This window comes from Aythya marila (assembly GCF_965140915.1).
Source record: "Aythya marila genome assembly, chromosome: 2".
NCBI lineage: Eukaryota > Metazoa > Chordata > Aves > Anseriformes > Anatidae > Aythya > Aythya marila.
Genome location: NC_139043.1, coordinates 39,564,887 through 39,583,504, shown reverse-complemented (window position 1 = coordinate 39,583,504; position 18,618 = coordinate 39,564,887). Strand labels below are relative to the sequence as shown.

Genomic DNA, 18,618 nt, shown 5'->3' with positions numbered 1-18,618 from the left:
ACTAATAATAGAAGCTGGTAATTTTTGTCTATTGGCTCCTACCCTGCATCCTCTCATTCCTTCAACAATTAAATAGAACAATCTGATCTGGAAATGTTCTCTAACACACTGAGGAGACCCGTCCCTTGTAATTACCCGAGGAAACTGCACTGTGGTACTCCTTGCCAAGGAATACCTCTTCTGTCACAGAAAAGCCTCTCAGAATTCAACTCCTTTATTTCCTTCTCCAGCAACTTTGTGTGTGAAGACAAAATCTGACATAGTACTACATATTGTCTTCTGCTATTCTAGTCTTCCCAGGGAGTTTCATGATGTGGGCATTGCTGATGGAAGCTTGTCTTCCTGTTTCAAATGTTCTTCAGTTATTACCTGTTTGCTGATTTACATATGGGAGTTACTTATGTAGATACAAAAATGTTTGAATTTATATTGAAGTTCAGCCCAAAAACATCCACAAGGTTCCTTACTCATGCTAGTCATATGAAGAAGTGAAAGAATTCTTGTGTGCAGCTGTTTCTTTGTTGGCAGCTATTTATGAACATTTAATTAACGTATTTTTAGCTTATCAATCATGTATCAGAGCCATAAACTTGTCAAACACTTAAATTGAGCCTTGAAGTCTTCTGTAATGGATTGTCCACGTAGGTATTAAAATAATGCAGCTTTCTTCATTCTCCTCTGCTTTTTATTGCTTAGCAAGAATTTCAACAAAATCCCAGTCATGATTTTCTCAATAGTGACTATCACATACTTAAGGTTCACTGAGGACTCTGGGTTTTCTAGTTCATGGACTGAATGCACACTCTTACAGCATTGACATCATTCTCAAACAGTGATGCAAATCATAATAAAATATCTGGAACAGTCATGATCCTCACAGATAAAAAATAAGAGAATCAAAATAGGATTTTCTGTTTAGAAGCTAGGTGTCAGAATTGTGACTGTGAATACTGAGCCATTCGCAGTGGGACTCTGATGAACAGAATTTTTAAGGGACAGCGGAGACTTCTGGGCCACAGCAGATCCCTGTGACTGAGCAGCCTGGCTCATTGCACATAATTTTCAGCTTCATCTGAAGAAAGAGTATGTCATGCTGAATCATGCTGAAACATAGCTAGAGGAGACGTCAAACACCACAGTGTTACGTATCAAAGTGAAGCATCTCCTTTACAAAGAGGGAATACCATTTGTTAGTCTGCAAAAAGATCCAGGCAAAAGTGAGGTTGAATATGTCATTAAGCTAACTTAATGACATATTCATATGACATTAGTATATATGCAACTCAGATTCATACATGGGGCAGAAAATTTTCCAGCTGACAGAAGCTAGGTATTTTCCAGAAGAAAGTGTTTGAAATAAAATAAATAAATAAATCTAAACTGAAGGAAACAAGATATTAGTAGACACCGATAATTCTGACTCAGAGGACTGGTATGCCCCCATTCTGTTCCTCTTCTGCTGCTCTTAGAAAGGATTCCAAAGAAGAGAGGGGGAAGAGGCAGCAGCCAATTTCAGAGTTATCTACGAACAAAAACAATGGTTTCAGTGGAAATCTATTAATATAAGCTGTTCACAGGAAACTCTTGGAAGAAAAGCTGTACAGAATACATTGAATTGCCCTTTCACACCTGCAGGTGCAAGAGTCTTGAATTCCAATTCACAAACTCTGTTCAGAGGAAGTTTGTTCTAATGGTCCTCTCTCTGAAAGTAGATCAATGCTGTTACATTTATGCAATGGGAAGACCTTACTGAGTATCTTTTGCTTTCTCCTTTTAATATTCACCTAAATTTTAAAGCATTCTCAGTGTTTCTGCTATATAGAGATTAGGATTCCAAATGTTGTCCAATGATTAACTTGGGAAGGCATCTCTTCCCATTTTCTCTAACACCAAAAAGAGATTTGTGGATGTCTTTATGATACTCTCTTCTCATTCAGTGTGTATAGTTATTACTGATGAAATTCACAAAGTGCTCTGCTGAGGCTTTTCAAGAAATAACAAGTAAAGTTCTGCTGTAGTTTTAGAAATGCTTTTCTGCAAAGTGAGTGGAATGGACAGAGCTAAGTTAAACCACAACACTTGGTTGCTTGGGTAATTCTGAATGTCCACTGTGGTTTTTTCTTCTAGCAAAAAAGTGCAGATTTAATTTTGAGGCTTAAAGAAAAGGTTGCTTTAAAAAAAAAAAAATCAACTTTTGGTAATCCAACTATTTAAATACGAACACACACTGTAATTTTTTTTTCCTATTATTATGAAAAGGTTTTCATTTACTGAATATAACTACTTTTCATTTTCATCATATTTTGTTGAACATGATTTAAAACCGTAAGAACAATAAATAGCTTTCCTGTTCAGAAACCTAGGGCTTTGTGGCAGTACTACTGATATATCTTTATTTTTAGATGCTGGAGATAGGTTTTATCAGAGAATAATGAATAGAAATTCCCATTTACTTACTGCACGACAGTATTATGAAAATGTTTACAATAAAACTGGTCTTTGAGATTTTTCATTTTTGTAGAGAATACAGAATTTTATCCTCTCTGATACAGACTTCTTTCAGTGCAGAAGAGCTTTTTTTTTGGCTACATGGTATCAAAATTACATTTCAAAGAAAAATGAGAAAAGGCACTACAATAGTCTCAAATCATTTAGCTTCTTTCTGAAGGAGTTATCTATAAATCTTCATGACAACTGTGTGTTCAGTATTTCTTTTTAAAATAAATCTTCTCATACAAGGGAAGGGAGGAATGAACAAGTAAGCAAAGTCTGTCCATGCTGAGAAGAAAAACAAACAAACAAAAACATTACAATAACAGAGGTAGGTTCATAGAATCTGTTTCAAGCAGTGCACTTTTTTTTTTTTTTTTTTTTTTTTTTTTTTGCATTGAGGGAAATCTGTTTATAGCATTTGCATTTACATTGTGCACCAGGGCAATAGCGTGTGAGTTGCCCTTTAGGTTTTGCCAGCTGCTGGATGTTATTGAACCAGTTTAGAAGATCTGTTAAATACAAGCTTTATCATAAACATTAAACTTCTGCTAGAAGCACCCTGAAAAATAAATTCCGGCTAACCTGAGTAGGACAACTCATGTGCCTACCCTACAGGTAGATGTTGGAGAAAACACTCTGCTAACATGAGAACGTACTAAATGACAAAGAAACCCTATGACTTCAAGGAGAAAAAAAAAAAAAAAAAAAAAGTTTACCAAGTTTTCCTCATTTTTTGATCACCTGTCTTGATTATTTGATCTTGTTTTGCCTGCGTTTCTAATTTCATCATTTGATCTAAGGTGTAACAGTGTCTGCTAACCAGGTTGATTCTTGCAAAAGAAAGGGCTCTCTTACTTTTCTGTCGTGTTAAACAGACACTTGACTTCAGCTTGCCTTTAGAGAAAGGTTGTTTTGATGTTTTGATGTACTCACAGGATGTGAATTCCATTACGACATACTGTAAAAGTATTTCCAAATATGCCAGCCATAAATAATTGCTTGTCTAAGATAGAAACAGTGATAATGTTCTCCTGAAAATCATGAGCTGAATGCTCATCCTGGAGTCCTTATTTATTGTGTTTTTTTGCCTTGTTTTTCTCCAGCCCTCTAAAGCAAAGGTACTTATGAAGTGATAAGCAGTTCAGCTATATGAATTTGTCAGGATTCAAAGGGTTCTGTTTCAGTATAAAACAAACAAACAAACGGAATGCTTTGGAGAATGAAGATGCAGTATAGATAGTATTTTACTATGGTTCTCACTTTCATGGAGAAGCAGAACCAGAGGTCTCGTATCCTGTTTAGGTTATGCCTAGTTGCTTGGTATCTAAAACAAATGATCAATGTATCAGTTTGTAAGTATCTAGGGTGATACTTACAGTTTGTAAGTATAAGGTGATAAGAAACTGACAACATGAATTTGTTAAGCACAAATCCCGTCAAACCAATCTAATTTTTTCCTATGACAGGGTAATTGATCTAAAGGACAATGGGGAATAAGTAGATGTGATATCTTCTGGCTTTAATAAGCATTGATAAAGTTCTATGTGACAGCTTTATAAAGTAAGTAGGGAAGTATGGTCCAGGTAAAATTGTAAAATTCTGTTGCACAACAGATTGAAAAACTATACTGAGAATAGTTGTTGGTAGTTTCCTGTCAAAACAGAAGAATGGTACAAGTCAGGATCTGCAGGATCCACACCTGCTGCTACTCTAAATTTTCATTAGTGATGTGTCTGAAAGAACAGAGAGTATGAATACTAGGTTTCTGAATGACACCAAGATGGAGGGTGACAGGTACGTGATAGAAGGTAGCAAGTTCAGGAATGTAGTACAAAATGTATATCCTGATTCGGAGAAAATAATTTAGAATTCCAATGAATGCAGTAAATACAAGCACAAAGTATTGTATTTAAGCTGGAAAAAGCAAATGAGCAAGCAGTAAAATGAGAAATGTCTGGCTTAATGAGTAAAAAAGACTTACTGAGTATATGTTGTCAAGGTCTAACTGGGAAAAATTACATATACCTGTAGACAGGTAAACATTCCACAGTATTTAAAATTGGCAATGCCTCAGATGAGAATCATTTACAACAGTGGTCATCACACTTCAACAAAAGCATAATTAATTGCAAAATACATCAGAATACATTAGAATACATCAACAAGTATGACAAGATGTGAAAAAATATCACTTGGCTGGGGAAAGTAGAAAGGATTGTATAGATATAAAGTGAAGAAGACAATGAAAATATAGCAGGTTTGGAATATATGAAAGCAGATTATTAAAAGCACAGAGACCGACTGACCTTTGTGCTCCTTGGATTTAGTAGAAGAATATTCAGCTTAATTTGCTTCTTTGATTGTTTGTTTTAATCAGAATATTTAGTGAAATAATTCCAGTTACAGTGTTTGTGAAATTCTGGAATGAAGATCGTAGGTTTGTGTATGGGCTCCCTGTCAGTTAACAGTCTTAAAAAGTTTGACACCCAGTTCTGAGGATGGCCAGGAGTGCTCAATGCTATCCCAGAGCTGAGAGAGAGATTAGATGGCCTTGCACGTGACTAACTGCAAAACTGTTTCTGTGGTTTGAAGGAGTTAACAGAGATTTCATTTCTTGTCTGTGCCAAGCAGTAGTCACACCTGTTCTGAGCTTCTCCAAGGACAGAGAAACTTTCAAAGTTTGTTCTTTGAGAACCAGGAAAGGCTGATACAACTAACTAAAAGTTATTTAGCATTTCACCTTCCTGGTTTCAAAACTTATTCTCAGGTTTTAATTGTACCTCTGATTTTGAATTAGATTAAAATTTAGAATATAAATTAACCCGTAGATTTAAAACCCTGCTTTGGCATAAAATTTAGTATTAAAACAACAATTTCTGCTTGAATTGTAAGACACAGCTTTCTTAAAGTTGCTTCTTGCCATTATCATTTATTACCAGCTTTCAAACGCATTTATGTATTTTCTTGGGGCAATTTTATTTCTGGTTGTTCCAAACCAATATACCTCCCTTCTGTGAAGTTATCAGCAGAGTTCTTTAAGATTTTCTTGCACAAACTCAGATACTCAGCATCTGCTTCAAGTTAGTGTTACTCTGAGGGTATAGCATTAATTGCAGCACTTGTACCTCACTGAGAACAAATATTCCAGAATTAACTCAACTCCTTATATGGCTAACTCCATAACTTTTATATATGTGTGTGTATTAAAAAACAAAACAAAACAAACAAAAAAAAAACCCTACACACTCATCCCCTTATGTGTGTGCATCTGTGTGTATATATATTTGTCTGTCTGCATGCACATGTGCATGTGTGTGTGTGCTATTTCTTTCTAATAATGTACAATCTTTTCTGTACTGTGAAGTTCAGTGTTAGGAGGAACAAATACTGATTTCAGTTGTGGAATTGCGCATGCCGTTCATTTGAGATCAGAATGTGAGTCAGAGTGGAAATATACTCATAGGTCAACACTTTTCCAGAGATGCTGGTTTATATTATTCACTGGAAAAAGTAGCAAGTAATTCAGAGATTTCTGAATATCTGGAATTTATGTCAATACACTATGGAAATCCAAAAGATTGCTAAAAGTATTCAAGATATTTTTGGCGTTCAAAAAAATAATAAAAAAAATAGAATATTTTTCTTTTATGCTGCATACATTACAAATTTGTGAACAACACAATGTTATTTTGCTCATTGTATATTCAGAGGATTCTGTTTTTATAGGCCTATGCTGCACATTTTAGAAACATTACCTTCTTTTTCCTAGACCATAGTTTTAAAGCTCAGGAAGCAGTATGAATTGCAGTCAGGTCCTATGCAAAACTAGTCTTTCCCATGCTAGAGAATTAGAACTTTTTTTTTTTTTGTCTGTATGGACTATTTTGAAATAATATATATTTATTTTTTAAATTTAAATTCTATCTTCTCTCAGATGTTTTGTTCTAGGTAAACTTTTGTTTTGTTTTTTTCATGTAAGAACTAAGTAACAATTTACGAAGTAAGAAACCCAGAATAGTCTACTGAAAAACATGCATGAATTATGAATTATTATTAATATTCTGAAAACCTATAGTTTCTTGAAACAATTCTAAAATGCTTAATAAAATATAAATAAATTATTTTTGCTGTATATATTATTTTTTCCATATTTTTTACCTTCTATACAGTACTATGATGCACCTGTATAATGTAGAAGCAGAAATTATAAATGTATAATACAGCACCTTCCTGTTTAGCTTATGAGTACTTTTGGAGGTGTTGAACTGAGGCCTGTGACTGATACCCTAAGGATATATATAATTACCTTGATTGACAATCACGCATACAAACCAAACATTTTGGTTGATGCTCAGTAACCAACTCTTCACTAATCCTGGTACCTATCTCCTCTTTTGTAATGAAAGCAATCTGTTCCATGTAAGAAATCTCTGTACTGCTACAGAACATGGACCAGCCCAGTGGTATCAGGCTCACAGAAGCATTGGCAGGGACAAGAAGATATTAGAGAAATAAAGTTTTAAGTTACTGATCTTTTAAAAATCCTGCTCTGAATGTAAGCTGATTGCTAAGTCTGTTGTTGATAAGGACAGATGGAGTCACTTTGTGTCCACAGTATTCATACTGCAAGATATGCTTTCCATCCAAAATTCACTCTTAAACCACATTTAGCAGTAGTTGTTGAAAAGGGAATCTCTAAATTCAGGAGAAAGCAATGTCTAATGCTTACAGCTCCCTTCACAAGCACAGGCTGTGGAGAATGTTCAATATCTATGCCAACTGAACGTCAGTCATTGTAGAAAGGTGATCCTGGAGAGATTAAAACTGTCAGTTGATCAGCAGATGTTGCTGTGTTAGGACTTAAAGATGCTACAAAAGAATTGCTTTATACTATTTTTTTTATTCATTTTTGTCAACTCTGCTCATCCTACTTGGTTATTTCATTTCCAAAGCACTCACTTTTTTTTGATAAAAGAAATCAGTTGTGCAGAAGGTTTGACATCTCTTGAAAATTACTTGAGTTTGCTAGAAATGATCTGTGAATAGGTAACGGCTCTCTTTTATAGTCCTGTTAATAATTTGCAGAAGATTAATGACCAGTGTTCTGACTGTGGAACATGGAGACAAATTGGTTTAAAAGGTTTCTGCTTCTGGCACCAAAGTGAATGATTGCAATATTTGCCCATTGGAGCCAACTTTTAACTTACGCTTGGGTTTAGATGATCTTAGAACTACAAAGAGCAGCAGAAAGAAGAGAGAAAGGCAGAGGTGAGAGTACTTAACAAGAGAGAAAGTCTAAAATGCTTGTTACTGTCAGAAAGTTTTCCTTCTCTCAGAAATTATTAAATTGAGATATAAGAATGTATCAGGAAACATGAAACTGAGGAGGAAAAAGAAAAAAAAAAAAAAAAAGCTGGCATAAATGATATGATGGGTCCTAGATTTTCCAAAGTCTGACTTTAATGTTAGGAGTGCTATATAGATTCTCTGTCAGTTAGTAAGATGACTTGCAGACAAATTTCATATATGTATCTCCAGTGGTTTTAATGAATTGGGTCCTATATCTACATTCTTTGGGCTATACTAGTGTCAGAAAGATTTTGTACCTGGTGAAGGGTGGGGGGAGCATCATGGGAGTTAGATGCAAATTCTAACATTGGGAAGGTAGTGGGCAGCTGTTGTTTCTTAGGTGTCTTTGGTAGAAACTGTGGAAACAAAGATAATGCTTAGTATTATTCAAATGCACATTGAAAAACACCATTACTTACCTGATGGAATTAGGAGGGAATTAGTACAGACAGACAAACATATAAAAGGGGCAAGTGTTCTTCATGTTCTGATTCTCTCACATGATCCATTCATAGAAAAGGCTGCCGCTCCAACTGCAAGGAGAGAAACCTCTGCTTTATCACTTATTCCCATACACTTATTTATATTTGAGGTATTTTTTCCTGTCACCTTCCTCAGCCCAAATGTGAAGTAAATCAGTCAAATATAATATGCAACTGAAATTTATGAACAACTGTGATGGGAACTCTTGCAGAAACCACTTTCAGTAAGCGAGTCATCACCAAGAAAGAAACATAAATTGCAAACTCTTTTCTGTGTCATCCTCACCCACCTTTGTTTGGCCTTTTCTAACTTTTTGCTTATAGATTTATAAAAATAATATATATATATATATATATACACATCTGAGCATCTGAGATTCTGGATTATTAATAATAGGTGCAGATAAATTTAAAAATAAAAATGACAACATATTGGCTGTTCTCTGTCACCTATCAGTGATTCCTTTTCATTAGACTCTACTTACTTTCTTAGGCATTGGTAAGGATATGAGAAAAAAGGAACAGGCAAGGATGTATGCAAAAGTCTGGTCTACAGAAAGAGCGCATAGGGAGAAAATGTTCAGTTTTGTTTGATGTGGATAGATCTTTATTAAAGTGAGTTAACTGATGACTATTCAAATATATTAAAGTGAGTTAACTATTTTTTTTTCTGAAAATGCTTTAAATATAGTGTTTTTTTTTTTTTATTATTATTATTATTTTTTTTTCCCTTGGCTTTTGCTGGTTATACTCTCTTCTAACAGCTGTAAAACCTTTTCAAATAATCTTACACTAACTCTGGAGACTTTTTTTTTTTCCTTTTTGGTCAGTAGAATTGCACTCCCTGGGATACCTGTGATAGTCTTCTTTCTGTATCTGTGCAGGCAGCTCTTGTAGCAAAAATAATAGTTCATTTTGTGAGAATTACTATTAAATATAACTGTCCCTGATGTAAACAAATTCCACTTCAGAACCTCCAGGCCTGACTTTTTCAGCTCCTTTTTTCTTTTATCACTCTTTGCATGTCTTTTACAGTCTCGGGGGATATTGTTATTCCATGTACTCAGTCACATCACAGCTAACAGCTGGGAGTCTGATCCTCTGAATGAGTGGAAGTGCAACCCGGTATCTGCTTTAAAAAGCTTTGTATTGGAATATATATATATTTAAAAACAGCACATATTGGAACTATACCTTTGAGGGTATATTTCCCTCACTCGTGCATTTTTTTGATCTCAAATGAAAAAAAAACCTTTAAAGGTTTAAAATGGCCAAAGGGGACTGACTTCTTTTCAGGAAAGAATTCAATATGGCACTTACACTGAACTTCCCCATGGCCTTTAAAAGGCTGATTATGAATTCAAAACATGTATTCAAACTGAGGCAATGCTTTACTGGTAGAGCATACAGTTGCTTCAGTATATGTAGTTGTGTGATCGGTTGATTTAAAACTATTTTAAAAATAAAAGGATTTACTCTCTTTGGGGTTTATATATGTCTCACTGTGTCAAGGTAGGACAACTATAGGTACAGATAGGTACTATAGGTACAGGCAAATTTACTAAATTCATGTATTAGCTCCTTTTGTATGGGCTTAAATGTTTCTTTTTCTTCTTTATAAAGGGTATTTTAGAAGGTAGGCCCTAAACAGGTTTTATCCTTTCCCCAGCATAGCCTATTTTCTCTGCATCAGTGGACTTGTCATGATAATCAACTTTTTTTGTCCCAACCATCAATCACTCCTGATTACAGCTGGGAAGAAGTTCTGTTCTGTTGATCAGCCCATCAGTGCACATAATGTTACACCTGGAGACAAGTGAAAATCATCCCTCGATGGGAGAATCACTTGCCTTCAAGCCTTTTGTCTGAAGTATTTTAATTTACATTTAGAATCTTGTTGCAATTGTCAGTGCTTGCTTTGATTTTACTATTTCTTGACAAAAATAGTAAGTTCAGTTGATCTTTCCCTACATCATTTTAAGAAGAATGCTTTTCTGTTCCAAATAACATCTGATGTTGTAACTTTTCACTTCATTGGACAAATATTACTATAATTATCACTATATAAATTAAAATCTAAACAATTATGGGGTACTTCACTAGGAGGAACATAGCGTATGTTAGCCCAGAATTTTTGCAAAAGCTATTTTATTGGCTTTTAATCTAATACTTAGCTAAGGTAATATTTATCTTTAGAATTCAATTTATTTGAATTGTTTGTGTAACAGATTTCATAGCAATGAAATCATTAAAAATTAAAAATCTTTCATTTCTTTGAAGGAAATATGTCTTGTATTGTTCTGATTGTAACTGAATAAAGCACTTCTGTCAATAAGTGCATTCTATGTATCTAAAGCCAAACATATTTTCTTCCTTATAATAAAAGTGTAACTGAGTTGTCACAAGTATGATAAAAGTTCATCTTGAGTAAATACTTTGTTTTGTTAATAACTTAAATATAACTTTTAGTTAGCTATCAGAATAACCAGACGTAGTTTAATTGCACCATTCATTTTCCTCCCACAGTCCCTTTTTAATTTTTAGCATCTTTTTAAAAAGAACCTGTATATTTATAAGAAACCTGTAAGCCTGATACTTCAGGGGCTACAGGATGAAGTGTAAATGAAAAAGAAAGTAGAGCATGAGAGTATGGAGTAATACAGATTTGATTAGCAATCATGTTTTTACATAAAAGGTTTAATTAGCAGCAGCTCATTTTCCTATTCCTTCTGGCCATTTTCTGGACAGTGATATATTGCTTTTTTGCAGTGAACCATGCCAACAAATAGAAGGTGTTATGTTTTCATTAGGTGCAGATGCTTCAGCATTATTATCTCTCACCTCGATCTACACAGTGATACAAAACATGTCCAAATGTCATAATTTAATAGGCCAAGGATATATACAGTAATTTAAAAGAGAAAAAAAAAAAAAAAAAGAAACAACTATGGCATACTTGTTCAGATGCTTTATTATTTTGTTCTTAAACTGATGATAAAAGTACTAAATTGCAAATCAAATGATCTCTCAAACAGGCTCATTCCTTATGCTCTGTCTGTTTAAATACCCTATTTGCCAAATACAGAATTTCATCACTAGTATTTGGAAGTTATTCTTCCAAAGTGACATCCTGTTTATTTCATGTTTTAGTAATTAATATGAGTATATTGCAACATTTTTATTTTACAGGGTATATCAATCTGCATTACCTTTCCAAAGACTCTCAGCACTTATGACTGTTATGACATAACAGAAAATTTTCTTTTGTTATTTAAATAGAGGCATTTGGTGGTTCTTCATTAATACAATTCTAGTCAAAGAGCCTGCCACAAGGTACTTGTCACTGCTTGTCAATTTCTTCTCTAACATGATTTTCATACCATAATCTTATTCAGTTATAAACAGTTAAAATAAATCCAGTTTCTAAGATAAACGTGTTCTGAGAAGCAGCAATAAGTGAGCAACAAAGTCTGGAGATGCTGGAAAACCTGGAGTATATGGAAATAATTAGCACTTTCGGCACTGGAGGAATGAAGATTTTTACAGTATTATATTGCATATAAATCCCAGTGCCTAGGATTTATTTTTTTTTCTCCTGAAATTAATTTACATGACTAATTTGTATCTCTCTAGTGCTTGAAAAGTCTGTAAGAATGAAGCTTTCTTCAAAGAAAAGCTGTGGAAGTGTACATTACAAGATGCGTGAGTTTTCAACAAAATACATTAGAAATGGCACAATGCCATTTTGGATATTTTTCTAGAGCTTAATTAGTGAAACAGGCCTTATTATCAAGGCAAACCTTGCTGGTCATGAGATGCAGTGAAAAGCCTTCAGTCTTTGTAGGCTTGTCCCAGTGCTTTTGGAGTTAGTGCTGCCAAAACAACTGGTAAGAAGTAAGGAGGGAACAGGCATTTTGGAGAAGGAGCAGATGCAGGGGCATTCAGCAGCAGGGATATCAAAGAATGGAGACTGCACTGAGAAAGAGAAGCTCCTGGTACTGTCTCTTGGCTAAAATAGGTTTGATTGCACTTACTCGTTTCTATCTTATAGGGATGATTGTATTTTCACAAGTACAGACTCATTCAATCCAAGCCACAAGGTCGGTCGTCTTTCCAAGATGGATCTAACTCTTTATTATACATGTTGTGCGTAATAAGTGAACTACATGTTGTGCAATATGAGTAACTATAAAGGAAGACAACTTTCTGTGGAGTGGAAGACATGCATTTCATTCTTGACAGACCTCTGCTACAACATGGTATGGTCTGAATTATTCCGCAGTAGTGATCTTAAAAATTGTAGCATTATTATTTAATCAGTAATCTACTTAAAATCCAGAGAATGCTCTGTCTCTTTTATACACAGAGCCTACAGCTATGTATCTGTGCAGCAAACTCTGTTCTCTGCTTTACAGGTGTGTAAGATGAGATCTTTTCCCTAGAGAGCTTATTTTCTAATAAATCAGAAATGAAACAAGAATATAAGGTAGGTAGAGCAGCAGGGTAAATGAATAAAGGGAAAAATACTTTCTGAAAACCATTTTTAAGAGTTTTGTTGAAAACAAAGGGTTTGTCAACTTGCTAGACAACATTTGAGAACATTTGAAATCAGGCCTGGAAAAAAAAAAATCTAAGGGCAAATAAGAATAAGTGCATTTTCAAGACTAGTAGTTTATGTAATAGTTGATTGGGGTAGGTGAGTTTTTCTAAGGCATGTGAGAGGGAGATAGAGTTGTGTAAAAGAAGAGACAAACAACACTGAAAAATGTGTGATGGTGCAGAATAGTAGATTGCTGTGGAAAGAAAGGAAACTCTGTCAGAGTTCATAATTAAAATCTGGGCTATAGTTGTATGTATAGTGACAGAAAATAAGTGATTTGAGGAATGTGAAATTTTAGGTGGCAGAGCTGGAGAAAATTTATAACCATTCAAGCTCAACAATCATAAAATCTTTGGTTGAATCGAAGGAGAGGGCAAAGTCCCAAAGAGTGTGTCAAAGCCCAGAGAAGTGGAAAGGCTTGAAGGCAGACTGATGGAATATATTAATCTGAAATACATCAGTCTGGCCAGTCTGGCCAGCGTTTTGCAACTGAAAGGAGGTTTGTCATCCTCCAGCTGGTGTTACTTAGGGTTCAAATCTTCTCTAAAGTCAACCCTAATGAATATTTATTTTCTTCCCATGCTACTTAAGCCCGTATAAAAGCAATGATGGCTATAGTCTGTCAATTAGATCTTTTATGGTATTTGTGCTAAGGAGTAATAACAGAAGCAATTCTACAATAGTTTAAATGGGTAACTGTTATAAAACAACACAGATTACATTTTTTTGTTTGTTTGTTTTTCTCTCAGAAAATGTACTTATATGAAGAAATATACTGGTTTTGATATCCTTGAATAGGAAAATGAAGGTCAAAAATATTTATTTACTTTCCTACTCAACGTGCTGTTCTCCTTTCCTCCCTCCCCCCACACGTCCATATGAAACCATGTTGGTAATTCACTATGGCTGCTCCTGACGTGAAACAGAGTACTAAGAGTGACTCGTGGTGAGCAGTATAGCCACTTAGAGTAATTGGATTATGAATTTTTATCTATTTCTTCAAAGTGTTTGTTGTTACAGTCACAAGAATCTGTGTTTTGCAGGCATGACTCCTTTTTTTTTCCTACAAAAATAAGTCCCACCAGTTATTATGCATTTTAAATCAAGAGCTTATATTGACTGCAAAGAGATGGATTTGTACTATAGCTAACAAGTCAGGATTTTTTTTAGTTGAGGTGCTAACAGAGGCTTACCTCATTTCAGAATGAGTTTACAGAAACAAGAATTGCATGTTGAACAAGGCAGAGGCCTTTAACATTTCACTGCAAACTGTTCTGGTGTGTGCAAAATGACATTTTAAAAATTATGAGTGATGGGATGGTCCTTGAGGCCTTTTGGCTGTGGATCAGCAAAGTATACTCATAATTCTCTTTTATCAGCTTAAATAAGATAAATCAACAGGATAGTGATCTTATCATTAACATCAAATCTTGAGTAATTTTCTGAAATTCCTGCTCTGGAAATAACCACATTTTCAGGCCTACTTACTCAATTAAAGCTGTCAATTTGGTGGCTGGTGCGGGCTTATTGTGTGATAAGGTCATTCTTCATTTCTGTTGGTTTAATGAACAGAGGTGGACTCCACCCATTTTAGAGATGTGACTGGTTTAAATGGGGAGAAGGAGAGAAGACTGTGTCATCTGACACTGGAGTACACCCATGGTGAGTAGTGCTTCAGGACAGAAGCACAGTGAAACAAATATAGAGCTAACTTTTTTGAAGGTGGAGGCTCTCTATGTAATTACTCTAGTGTCCAAATTCCTGACTCGTTTATCTTGTGGGCTCCAGCCCTTAAAGCTTTATTAGGAGTTTGTGTACAGCTGAAACAAAGATTCCCATAGGTAATAAATTCTGTTGCTGGCTTCTACACTGATAAGCTGTAAAATCAAAACGCTACTGGGGCCAATGATGTTGACTGTCTGATAGAGTGGTTCTCAAATAAAACACCAGGAGGGGTTGGACCCAGATTCCTGAACCTGCGGAAGTCCTAGACTTATACCGACTGACTGCAAAATGTTTACGCTCAACTGAATAAATGGTTTGGCTGTAGATTTAATATGTTGTTAGCATACAACTTCTCATCATGCTACCATATTTGGACTAGTAAAACCTTTGTTTTAGCTGGAAACCTCTCCACCTGGCCAGTTGTCTGCCTGAAGAAACTTTACCAAAAAATTAGATTTATGATGTATCAACGTGAAGGTGCTAATATGTTGTAAAACTGTGAGCTGGAAGTATCTGGTTTGTATGAGGAATGCAATTCAGTTTATTTTTTAGGAGATTGAAGAGCAAAAACATTGAGGCTGAAATTACATCTGCAAAGTGAAATTGAAGAAGCACTGAATTAAAGATTAAAACCTTAGCCCTCTATAAAGAGAAAGTCTTGGAAAGAATCAGAAATTTAATCATGTCTGGACTTAATAGGAGCGTTGGTGCTAAATCCAGTTGTCCTGAACTGGGCCTGTATGTCCTCTTCCTCTATAAATGGCTCTACAACAGTCTTGCAAGGTCTCAGATATAATACACTGCACATAACATTTGTGCATCTGTCCTGTCTGCCTTTGGGATCTTGTTTGGAGAGTGTGACTTCTCAAAGGGTCCCCATTAAAAGATCTTGGATGATACCTGAGATTGTATCCTCACCTCTTCTTTTGGGGTACAGCCACAGTGCTGTATGGTTCAAAATTCTTATTACTCAGTAAATCTGTGTATCTTTAAGTGGTGATCATTTCTCAGGCTTATGCTTTGACTGTCAGAGTGCACACAAGAGCACTTCAGTCAGAGCTGGGAGTGGGGGCTTCGTGAATCTTGGAGAAAAACGGCACAGGTGCAGCATAACCATATATACTAGACTACTAGTATTACCTGGAACTCTGAAAGCCAGGAAAATGCCCTAGGAAAGTTAATATTTTTTCTCTTGTCTCAGGAAGCCTTACGTGACCAACTGCTAAAATATATCATGATCCAATACATCATAGCAAATAGTTACTTTCACAATCAGCATTTGCTGTCTGCTGTTGCTCTTCCATATACATTGTTTAGACTTGCAACCTTAATGTTCTTTTAAGGTACTGTCTTTGGTTGTTTTATTTATTTATTTATTGTGTATGTGTGCTCTGTCTAAAGTTCTTTCATGTCGGAGTAGGTGTCAGTCTTAAAATGATTTATAGTTACACTGTGTTTGAGAGATAATTTTATTTTATTTATTTATTTTTTTTTTTGGATTATGGGAAAGACTTGGATAGATTTTGGCTCCAGGATCAAAAGTAGGAAATTACTCTAAAATAGAAAGATAGTCACACAGATTCAGTCCAGACTGAGTTCCAAGGGTTATCTGCCTTCTCCTGGTGTTTTATTCCCTAGATACTGTTATGTAGTGTTTCTGATATATTCAGTGGCTTTATATCTGTGTGTAAGCTGCTGCACAGATTAGTTGCAACCCAGTAAAAAAAAAAAAAAAAAAAAAAAAGCAGGACAATGGATTATATCTATTTGACAAAAAAAAAAAAAAAAAAAAAGTCTTAGTTTTATAGCTGGATGTCTGCAGGATATATTTATATATATCTCAAGTGTGCTCAACACTGGAAGCCTTCTAATATAATGTTTCTGGTGAGATGGCAGGTGGCTTGTGGTGTGTGTACAGCCATTTTTATATACATATAACTTTCATAACTGTGTTTAATTTAATATAAAAGAAAGAGAAACTGTACAGATCTCTCAAATAGTGCAGTTGTGTTCAGCAGTGTAAGTAGGAACTGTCAGAGGAAGTACAGAGAAACAAAACAAGTTATCTTCATTTGAGTTAAATTGCTCTGGATGTTCTCAATTCTCATTTTGTCACTATACTGTAGACAGTACGTATGTGTGACAAACCAGTAAGAGTAGGGTATCAGTACGTAGCATCAACCAAGAAAATATGGAGCTGCCCAGACAAATGCTATAGTGTAAATGGTAAAGTTATATATGCAAAGTTGAATATAAGTTTTTGTGGTGAAAACATGGCTTTTTTGCTCAACCGATGCATTTCTGTGATGCTATACATTTTATTTTCTTTGCTTAGTCAAACTCTGTCCATCCACGTTAAAATTCTTTTCACTAAAATAAAATGGTCCAGGTGGAGCATCACACTTTCTTTCAGTCACCAGTCCAGGGTGAAATAAATGTCAACTGCTGACTTAAGTGGAGCCAGGATTTCACTCACAAAATCTAAACTAAGCATGCTTGCTATCTTTTTTATTTTTCTCTCAGCAAGAAGGTCCTTCCAGTTTCCAAGGGGTGATAAACAGTATGGTTCATTGGTTCATGGTTCATTGTAAATTTTGGTGTTTAATGAGTTCATAGGAGTGAATATTGAAAAAGTTGTAAAGATTCTGTAAAGATTTATCAAAATATTCTTTATGAGAAAAGGAATGAAGTATATTAGCTACACTCAAAAAATAACTTCCAAATCAATATTCAAGAAGTTGATCAATAATATTCATATGGAGAAAGTAACAGAGTATGTTCTGCATTTGAATGAATGTACTAAATAAAGTTCTTCTTTTGCAACAGGGTTTCTAGAGTAATTTGCTAACTTTCTATCATGGTTGATTTCAACATAGATTTCAATGGAGCTTGGACTATTGAAGCAAATAGCTCATTCTTGAAGATCTTTTGTTGTTTTTAACACATTGAATTAGCTCATTACTGCTGAATATGTAGTGGAAAATAGCATCTGTTTACACTGCAATAATAAAAAAATTACTTACCAGTAACAGAATAAGGAGCAATCTGCAAAAGCTAATCATATTTGTGCACTTGTCTGCAAAAAGTAAATTGTTAATACATACCCAAGGGAGAAAGCACTTACTGTTTTATGCAATTTAATAGTAGTGTTAAGCATAGTGTATTAAATATTTTTTTTTTTTAGGATTCAGTTTTGAAAGTCATAAAGATATGATGTAAAAAGCATAACTATCTCATCTTGCTGCTTCATCTGTACTTGGTGATGGCTGAACTCTAGAAAGCATCCTGAAACTTGGTTTGCCCAAATCAGTGTCAAACTGTCTGTTCATACACGTCAAAATGTGCAAATCTAGCTTAGAAAACTACAAGATTAGTGAGAGTTCTCTATCCATGTACTTTATTACTTCAGAAATGGGCCAACATTTGGTGGTCATGCATGGTAAACTGTTAAATGTTACTGACTTGATTATACTAATTTAAATATATCACTAATTCTTAAATGAGTATTTTTTATTATTATTATTTATTTTCATTTGGGTTTCAGTTACTGTAAATTAAGAACTAGTACCGAGGTATAAAAAAGGACAGCATAAAGACAATAATGTGTAGTAAATAAGTATTAATATTTTAGTAAATACAGTGAGTATGTGTGAATCAGTTTGTCTGCTCCAAAAACTTTGGAATGCCAGCATTATGTTTCAATGCTGTTTGGAAATTTCACTCTTTTGATAATATCTGCCCAAACAAATATAAAATATGAATGATATCTTATGCTTTAAAATCAGAAAGGGCTCTTATACCTGTCTTGTTTGACCTTTTTTATATTACACATCATACAATTTTGTATAGCTATTCCAGGTTTGAGCCTGATAACCTGTGCTTGACTAAAGGAGATGAGAAATATCAAAGTCAATGTGATTGAACATGAAATATGGAGCATCTCTTAGGTACTGGTCCTATGACATTTCA

At 34.7% G+C, this 18,618-nt stretch overlaps 1 protein-coding gene across 3 annotated transcripts in view; it reads left to right on the top strand.

The window, feature by feature from the left end:
• ZNF385D (zinc finger protein 385D) overlaps positions 1 to 18,618 on the top strand; it is a 430,542-nt gene that overhangs the window by 336,001 nt on the left and 75,923 nt on the right. The window lies entirely within an intron of this gene.